We start from the raw sequence: 8,891 nt of genomic DNA, 5'->3' as shown, positions 1-8,891 counted from the left end.
TAGCTTATTTGTGAGCTGGATTAATTGGCCAATGGAGTTTTTATTGTAAAGTGCCATGGAATGCTCTGCATGAAGAGCACTATATAGAAGCAACTGTATTGTATTGTATTGTATTGTATTGTATAAAAGAACGACTATCACCTTAATTCAATAATAATTGTAATTAACATGAAACTGCAACATGTTTTTATAATATTGAAAAAACAATTAAATACTTTTGATTTGTTGCTGTAAAAATGTTACCCACAATGTTAGCCATGGGCAGGAGAGGACATGTGGACATTTTAATGAGTTGTTAAAAATAATAATATAATGAAATAATTTTTTGATATATTGCTGATGTTTTCCAGAACAAAAATAAAATAAATTAAATGTTATATTTTTGATAAACATGAACGGTTTATCAACAAACAAACAAACAAAAAAAAAACTACATTAAGATGTCAGATGGAATTATGTACCTCAAAAGGTATTGACTCCATTAAGTTATGTGGTTTTATCTGCAAAAGCATCCCTCCAAAAAATATATTTGGAGACACTCAAATTTGCTTTCAATTTGGCAAAGTCGTTATAAATAGGCTAGGCCTAATACAAAATAGTCTGCACTGTAAATGTTTATTACGTTGCTATTTACTTCCCACCTCAGCATAATTATGTTATTTAAAATGTTTACAGTATCAAAAACATTATCCTCAAGATAAAACTATAATAACGATAAACGTTGTATTATTATTATTATTTATTATTATTATTAATAAATAAAACTAAAACCGTCAAAGTATGAGTATTGTGATTACTATTGATGTTTATCTGTGCATTTATACTTCTAAAAATGCAGAAACACAGATACGACAGTTCAAAACTGCAAAAAATCATGGGCAGCACAGACCACTCTCCACATGCACAGTCGCCAGACGCCTGCTTCACGGTTTCACCGCTATATATCAGAAATCCACGCAATCTAAATCGCGCATGCGTACAGGTGGAAAATGTGGATTTGATAGAGATTGAGTGTTTTTTTGTATTTTTTTTGTATTTATCTGCGACTCACTTTGAGCTGCTAAACAAAAATGTAATAATTATACACAATGTTTTAGAGAATATATAATACCGTTAAAAAAAATCATTATTTTTCTTTTACTTTCATTTTTATTTGTGCATTTCTGAGTCGTCCTGCGCACCCCCTGTGAGTATGACCCTTAGAAGTACCCCGGGTTGAAAACCCCTGATAGTGTATAGGGAAAAAAGGTATGGCTTTTTTTTTCTCTCTCTTGTAAAAGCAGCAACTTAACTTTATGGAAGTATTTTGTTATAATTATGTATTACAAAATGCATCAAGTAGCCTATTCTTACATTGATATAACACTTGTTTAACCAGCCGCTGTTCCAGTCCTTTTTATGGTTTTAAACCCATGGTTTTAAATACATTTTGTTGTACTGTTTTTGTTTGTTTCGTTTTGTTTTACAATAGGCGTGTTTAAGATATAATTCGTCCCGAGAAGCTATAATTTAATTGCAATGTATTGGTATACAGTATGTGTTGTTATTTTAAAAAAACACATAAAAATACAACAGATGCGTGAATTCGACTACATGCTACATACACGACTCATGAGAGTAACTAACGCTCTGTTAATTTGCTACTGGATAAACTGTGGGGTTGAATGGGACCGGGTTCGCTGGCTGTCCTGTTGTATCCCAGAATGCTGTGCTGTCCCATATCTCCTCTATTCAGCTTGGATTTTGCTTGGGAGAGAGTGAGGGCAGACTTGCCTTAGTCAGCAGCCAGCTTCTGGAACAGCAGCATAAATACCAGAAGAGGAGACACCGGATACCTGGTAAATAGAATAAACTAGTCTAATAGAAAATAAAATGAAGATGCATTTCCTCTGAAATTATAACGGTAAATAAATCGAGTTTTTTTTTTTTTTTTTTTTTTTTTTTTTTTTTTTTTAAATGAGCATGTTTCAGGTCTTTGCTTTGCCCCCAGTGACAATATGCGTGTCCTTAATTAAAAATACATCTGTGGTTCTGGTATTACTCGGCTATGCTTTAGTTTTTTGTAGGGGTAGTGTGTATTTTTTTTGAAAATTGTTTTTGTTTAAAAATACTGTAAACGAATGCTATTCGGAATTAACTGGATACTAGAGACTGCAGATAACATTTTCCGTTTTTAGATTTCTTTAACTTGCTTTGCATTACAATTGTAATGTTTTTGGTGTGTGCAGCTGAGATTCGTACGGGAACTGGATTTTTGTGTTTAATTATTTTGCAACATATTAACCTTGGACACCCGTGTGCAGACCACTTTCAGTTAATATAAGAATAGTCAGAAAAAGTTAAGTTTTTAATGTTGTTGTTGTTGTTATAGACCAAGACGCAAACAGCTCCAGTGTTTGTGTTACTTCTGCACTGTAAGGGGTTTACGACCTGTGCACCCATAGGTCGCATCAGAACCCCCGCCCCCCTCCTGAGTGAGAGTCCTGTCCTGCTGATCAGTTTAGGCTTGCAGCCCCCAGTGATTGTCTAGTTCTGCAATGCGGTGGGTGTGGTTTGGATGTGGTAAACGGGAGATGTGGACCTCTGCAGTGGCAGCCCCATTAGTACAACCCCGTATGAGTTTGCATTTTCCTTACCGATATATATTTCACAAAGATGCCAAGACTGCATTTAACAAGATTCAACAGACCGGGTTATATTGAATTAGAGGAGGCAAGCTGAGTAAGAATAGTCCAATTGGTAAGTGCTCCTGAAACCAGGTGGTATTCATTACAAAACATCGGCAGAGAGGCAGGCAAGCAGGGATCACGGGGAAAACGTAAACAGCATTTTATTACATTTCTAGTGCAAGTAATATAATCCCTTGGCTAATGTGAGTTTGTATTTTTTTAATGGAGCACTTTTTCCATTCTTGTGAAAAAAACAAACTTAAATGATATTTTAAATACTTTGACTTTTTTCTGCATGTATTTTTGTAATTAAGAATGCTGTTAAATGTGGCCTTGAACCAAAAGTAAATACTCTAAAAGTCCTTGAATGTGTACCTTACTACTGTATGATTCAAACCTAAAATTGAATTGTATTTAGCTTAAATACAGTGTTTGGCACTTAACACCTTGCTGAACTGTAGATTTAACACAGTGAGTCTATAACTAACATGTATGATGTTTTAACTGGTCAGAGGTAAGCTTTGCCTTTATAGTGCCTCAGCAGGGACTGGCTCCAGTAGTTCTGAGTTTCAAGCAGTCTGGATGGCACTGAGGTTTTAACTGGTGACAGCTGGTCACTGTGACATATGCTATTCATTGTACCATTGCTCTTCATACCAGTAGCACACCCTGAAGCACAGCAAAAAGATCAAACAAAGATAATGTGGTCTCATACCTAGCTTTACTAATTACTGTACAACACCGTGGCACACAACGGATATGGTGGAAGCCCATCAGCCCTGGTCTTAACTCAGTCACCCTTTGGTGGCGTACGGTATTGTATTTAGGAAACGAAATCTGAAAAGTGTTTAAATTAGCAATATTTAAAATGACAATTGCGTCCACTTCCTATATATTGTATTCAGCCATTTGATTATTAAATATAAAACATGTATATACGTAGAAACCCCAGGTAGTGGATTAAAGTACTGTACTGCATGAGATACAGGCACTGTACACCCATAGAGGAAATTAGAAGCTCTTGCCTCAGGTGTCTGCATAACACCTCCCCCTTGGTGGAGTTATATTGGACCACTGTCTTACAACTTAATTAATGCTAATTTCCAGCAGGGTGGAACAGTGGAGTAGTTGGTTAAACCTGCAGCTGTTGACAGTGTGATAACTTCATGCTTTTAGATGGTGGGTGCTTGTTTATTGTGCGTGGGATGTCTTGAATGTATCTTTCCTCCCTACCTCGGAAGTAGTAAGCTTGTAATGTCCATGCAACGTTATAGCCAGACAGCAAAAGAATAGGGATAGTGTTGAATTTATATTTGTATCACAGAATTCCCTTACTGTATTCCCAACCTTACAGACAACACCTTTTGAATACTGGACTGCTTGCATTGACATTTTAATGTTGTGGATTGTTTAATATTACTCAATTTTTAATGTCCTTTTGGCAGCAGTATCTTCCAAGATTTGTTTGATGGAGTATACAGTATTGTACCCTGTTTAATTTCAAGACTTGCCGGTAGCTCACTGTATGTTACTGTTAGAATAACGCTTCATGTCTCTGATGTATCATGGTGTTTAACCAGAGGAATTGAAACAGAGCCACATTTGTTGTGGGGAAATGATAAGATTATTTTTGTTTTATTAGTCTATTTTTAAACTGTACTACAGGGTTCTCTGGTTCACTCATCTCTTTGTTGGGGTTTAGCTTGTGAAACACCATTAGTCTGCGAGTTTAAACAGGCTCAGCTGTAGCCTTGGAGAGGATAATTGGCTTGTGAGCTAATGAAAATTTCACTGTTTTGAGTTTGTGTATGTCCAAGATAATAGACGTGAAAGAGAGGGGGAGAGCTGTAAATTCTGATTCATAAGGAACTTTGTCAACATGTGAGGACACTGTACTGCAGTGAGAAGGCTTAGAAGGCATCCTGGGCAGAAGAGAACTGGTGCTTCCATTAATGAGGGTGGCAGCTGGAATGTTTTAATAATAGATTGGTTGCCTTCTGAGGGATTAGGAATCGTGTGAGCAGAAGTACTGGACAGCTGCATGCCTTTAAGCTTCAAAAGAGCAAAGGCCGTTTTTAACAGAGATGCCCTGTAAAGAACTGAAACCTGCCAAAATATCTCTTAATTTCTGTTTTCTGGTAGATAATAAATTGAGACAATATGGCTAGAGTAGTACAGATGTCACAGGCTTGTTGTACTGTACAGGATGGAAGGACAGCCTTTTTTTATTTAAACAGTATACTGTAGCCTATATAAAACATCACTGTTATGTTTTAAAGAATCAAACTTGTTGAATAACTTTTAATGTGTTTTTGATTTTTATTTTTTTCTTGTGCTGTATTTGACATTTAAGTATTCCATATGCGCAACTCTGAATTCAGTACACTGTAGGAATACAAATATGAAATATTATTGCTGGATTTTAACATGACCTGTCCTACAGATTATTTTAAAGCACAAAAAGCCATTGTATTTTGTGGTAAAATAATAAAATTTTGCAATAGGATTTGGTACTTCAAAAAGATCAGGGAAAGACAGAAACTTAAGCGTATGGGCCAGGAAAATTTGTCTTGGTATTAATATATTTCCTCTTTTAAACTATCAGTTTTACAAAATGGTAAAGTTCTCCTACCAGGTTTGTGTCTGCAAAAATATATGGCTGGGCGTTCGTATAGTAAAGTGACTTACGCAACATAGAGCAGCAAAACAGTCTGCATATACAGTAGCCATGTACATTATATCGCAGGTCACTGTTAGAACAGCTTTACAGGGAACCTGACTATTTACTGTACAATATGTCTACACTACACTGCCATCCTTGTATTAGTAATATCTTAATATCAATACATTGTCTCCACAATGCACTTCAATAGTTTTGTCCTGCTGTTTAGCTTTACAGTAATAGACAGTGATTCTTGCCATACTGTAGAAACATCTGATACGTCTTGATTTAAATGGATGACTTGATTAACCTTACAGTATGAACAGTATACAGCATCTTCACCTTTTTCTAGATTGTTGGGGGTTCTACATCCAGCATATGCTTTGACATAGCAGTAGTAGACCTATAACATATATTGTAATTCAGATAGACATGAATCAGGGCTGAATCATTGGGATGTGTGCAATAATAATAATAAAATAAATCTGCCCCTTAAATAGTGGTTACCATTGATGGGTAAACCCCGAAGAAAATGTGTTGTATAATTTCCCTTTTTAGGTGAAGGATAGAAAATAATATATTAGTCATACAGTAAACACTTAGGTAACATGTTGGATGGGCTGTTAAAATCTATGAGTTAAGGTAAGATCGACCCAACTACTGTAAATGGGAATTTCTATTAATTACTGCTTAAAGGAAAATATATACACCTAAAGTATCCCTGCTGAATTTTATGAGCAGGCTGAAAAAGTTAGCCAAGCTGCAACAAAAGCTTTCCAGAAAACAAAACAATACACAAACCCATGTCAGGTAACCTTTTGTCTTGGACTCTGTAGCCATAAACACATATTGTATAGATTATGATCCTATAAATATTATAGTAATGCAATACTCTCCTACAGCTGTGGTAGGCTACAGTACTTTGGTAGATTCCATTCTAACTTTACATGCTAGTAAAGTTTGTGTATATGTATATATATACAGTACTGTGCAAAAGTTTTAGGCAGGTGTGAAAAAATGCTGTAAAGTAAGAATGCTTTCAAAAATAGACATGTTAATAGATTATATTTATCAATTAACTAAATGCAAAGTGAGTGAACAGAAGAAAAATCTAAATCAAATCCAAATTTGGTATGACCACCCTTTGCCTTCAAAATAGCATCAATTCTTCTAGGTACACATACACAAAGTCAGGGATTTTGTAGGCATATAGTCAGGTGTATGATTAAACAATTATACCAAACAGGTGCTAATGATCATCAATTCAATATGTAGGTTGAAACACAATCATTAACTGAAACAGAAACAGCTGTGTAGGAGGAATAAAACTGGGTGAAGGACAGCCGAACTCAGCTAACAAGGTGAGTTTGCTGAAGACTACTGTCAAAAGTCATACACCATGGCAAGACTGAGCACAGCAACAAGACACAAGGTAGTTATACTGCATCAGCAAGGTCTCTCCCAGGCAGAAATTTCAAGGCAGACAGGGGTTTCCAGATGTGCTGTCCAAGCTCTTTTGAAGCAGCACAAAGAAACGGGCAACGTTGAGGACCGTAGACGCAGTGGTTGGCCAAGGAAACTTACTGCAGCAGATGAAAGACACATCATGCTTACTTCCCTTCGCAATCGGAAGATGTCCAGCAGTGCCATCAGCTCAGAATTGGCAGAAAACAGTGGGGCCCTGGTACACCCATCTACTGTCTGGAAAGGTCTGGTCAGAAGTGGCCTTCATGGAAGACTTGCGGCCAAAAAGCCATACCTCCGACGTGGAAACAAGGCCAAGCGACTCAACTATGCACGAAAACACAGGAACTGGGGTGCAGAAAAATGTCAGCAGGTGCTCTGGACTGATGAGTCAAAATTTGAAATATTTGGCTGTAGCAGAAGGCAGTTTGTTCGCCAAAGGGCTGGAGAGCGGTACACGAATGAGTGTCTGCAGGCAACAGTGAAGCATGGTGGAGGTTCCTTGCAAGTTTGGGGCTGCATTTCTGCGAATGGAGTTGGGGATTTGGTCAGAATTAATGGTCTCCTCAATGCTGAGAAGTACAGGCAGATACTTATCCATCATGCAATACCATCAGGGAGGCATCTGATTGGCCCCAAATTTATTCTGCAGCATGACAACGACCCCAAACATACAGCGAAAGTCATTAAGAACTGTCTTCAGCGTAAAGAAGAACAAGGAGTCCTGGAAGTGATGGTATGGCCCCCACAGATTCCTGATCTCAACATCATCGAGTCTGTCTGGGATTACATGGAGAGAGAAGCAACTGAGGCTGCCTAAATCCACAGAAGAACTGTGGTTAGTTCTCCAGGATGTTTGGGCCAACCTACCTGCCGAGTTCCTTCAAAAACTGTGTGCAAGTGTACCTAGAAGAATTGATGCTGTTTTGAAGGCAAAGGGTGGTCACACCAAATATTGATTTGGTGTAGATTTTTCTTCTGTTCACTCACTTTGCATTTTGTTAATTGATAAATATAAACTATTAACATGTCTATTTTTGAAAGCATTCTTACTTTACAGCATTTTTTCACACCTGCCTAAAACTTTTGCACAGTACTGTGTGTGTGTGTGTGTGTGTGTATATATATATATATATATATATATATATATAACCCATGCACCATACATTTGTCACTCTTTGCAGCACATTTATTAGTGAATGTGTCACCTACAGTACTATTGTGCAAGCTCAAGCTATGTATTTTTCAGAGAATACTTTCAGATTCATTAGAAATATTCAGAATGTAAGTTTTTCTTTAAAAGGAATCTTCACTGACACAAAACCAGCAACCGTTTTATTTATAGCAAGAGCAAATGGAGCCTTGTTTCTTTTACCATCACATTGTTTTTCTATACAATTCCCCACTAAATTACGAAGATGTCCTGTTCCTTAGTGCAGGGACTACGAGATTGTAAAATGCATTTCTAGAATTAATATTGTGTGGCACGCTTTCCTTGGGGACATGGTTGACCTTGGAGACGAGGATCCATTATCTTTAATATTCAGAATAGAAACTCTCTGCAGAACGCGGACTGGAAGGTGGTGATGTGAGACTGCCTTGATCTTACCACTCTTATGTATTGTAGTTTTCATTGCAAGTTTTTTTGTATTCCAAAACAAACATAATGTAGACCGATGCATTTTATTTTTGCTTCTTTCGCAGGGATTATGCAAATAGTGTAATCCATGTACTCGTGTTCATAACTGTTTTGGGCCAAGCCAGAAAGTTAACTCTTTATCTTCTTCATGTGCTACTAAACTAATTATTTGCATACTGTATGTGAACCACTAGAGATCTGTTAATCCAATAGTGGTGAATGACAAATTATTAAGAATTGGGGATACCGTGGAGGCCCCTCCCTCCATGTCATGAAACATGGTTGGACATTGCATAGCACATGTTATGTGTTTGGTAGAATTTTAGATTCCCCCTTACAGAATGTCCCAGTATCTAATCAGTTGGTGTTCTGGGTGGTCCTTGAATGATGGAAATACTTTCTCTGTATAAATTTGTTTAAGTGTTTCCAATCCAATTAGCATGCTGCATTGTTTCGA

The 8,891-nt window shown here is 37.0% G+C and overlaps 1 protein-coding gene across 23 annotated transcripts in view; it reads left to right on the top strand.

The window, feature by feature from the left end:
• Positions 1–1,659: 1,659 nt before the first annotated feature.
• Positions 1,660–8,891, top strand: part of LOC117435732 (band 4.1-like protein 3) — a 63,219-nt gene continuing 55,987 nt past the window's right edge. For 6 of the 23 annotated variants that reach the window (XM_059015383.1, XM_059015423.1, XM_059015391.1 and 3 more), the window contains exon 1: positions 1,665–1,838. The gene's annotated coding sequence lies outside the window, so the exon portion shown is untranslated. Of the gene's footprint in view, positions 1,904–2,543; positions 2,740–8,891 lie in introns of those variants that run through there. The other 17 variants (XM_059015409.1, XM_059015398.1, XM_059015430.1 and 14 more) reach the window with 8 other exon arrangements.

Source organism: Acipenser ruthenus, chromosome 3 (genome assembly GCF_902713425.1).
Source record: "Acipenser ruthenus chromosome 3, fAciRut3.2 maternal haplotype, whole genome shotgun sequence".
Taxonomy (NCBI): Eukaryota; Metazoa; Chordata; class Actinopteri; order Acipenseriformes; family Acipenseridae; genus Acipenser; species Acipenser ruthenus.
The sequence above is the reverse complement of the archived record's forward strand: the minus strand, read 5'-3'. Positions and strand labels throughout refer to the sequence as shown.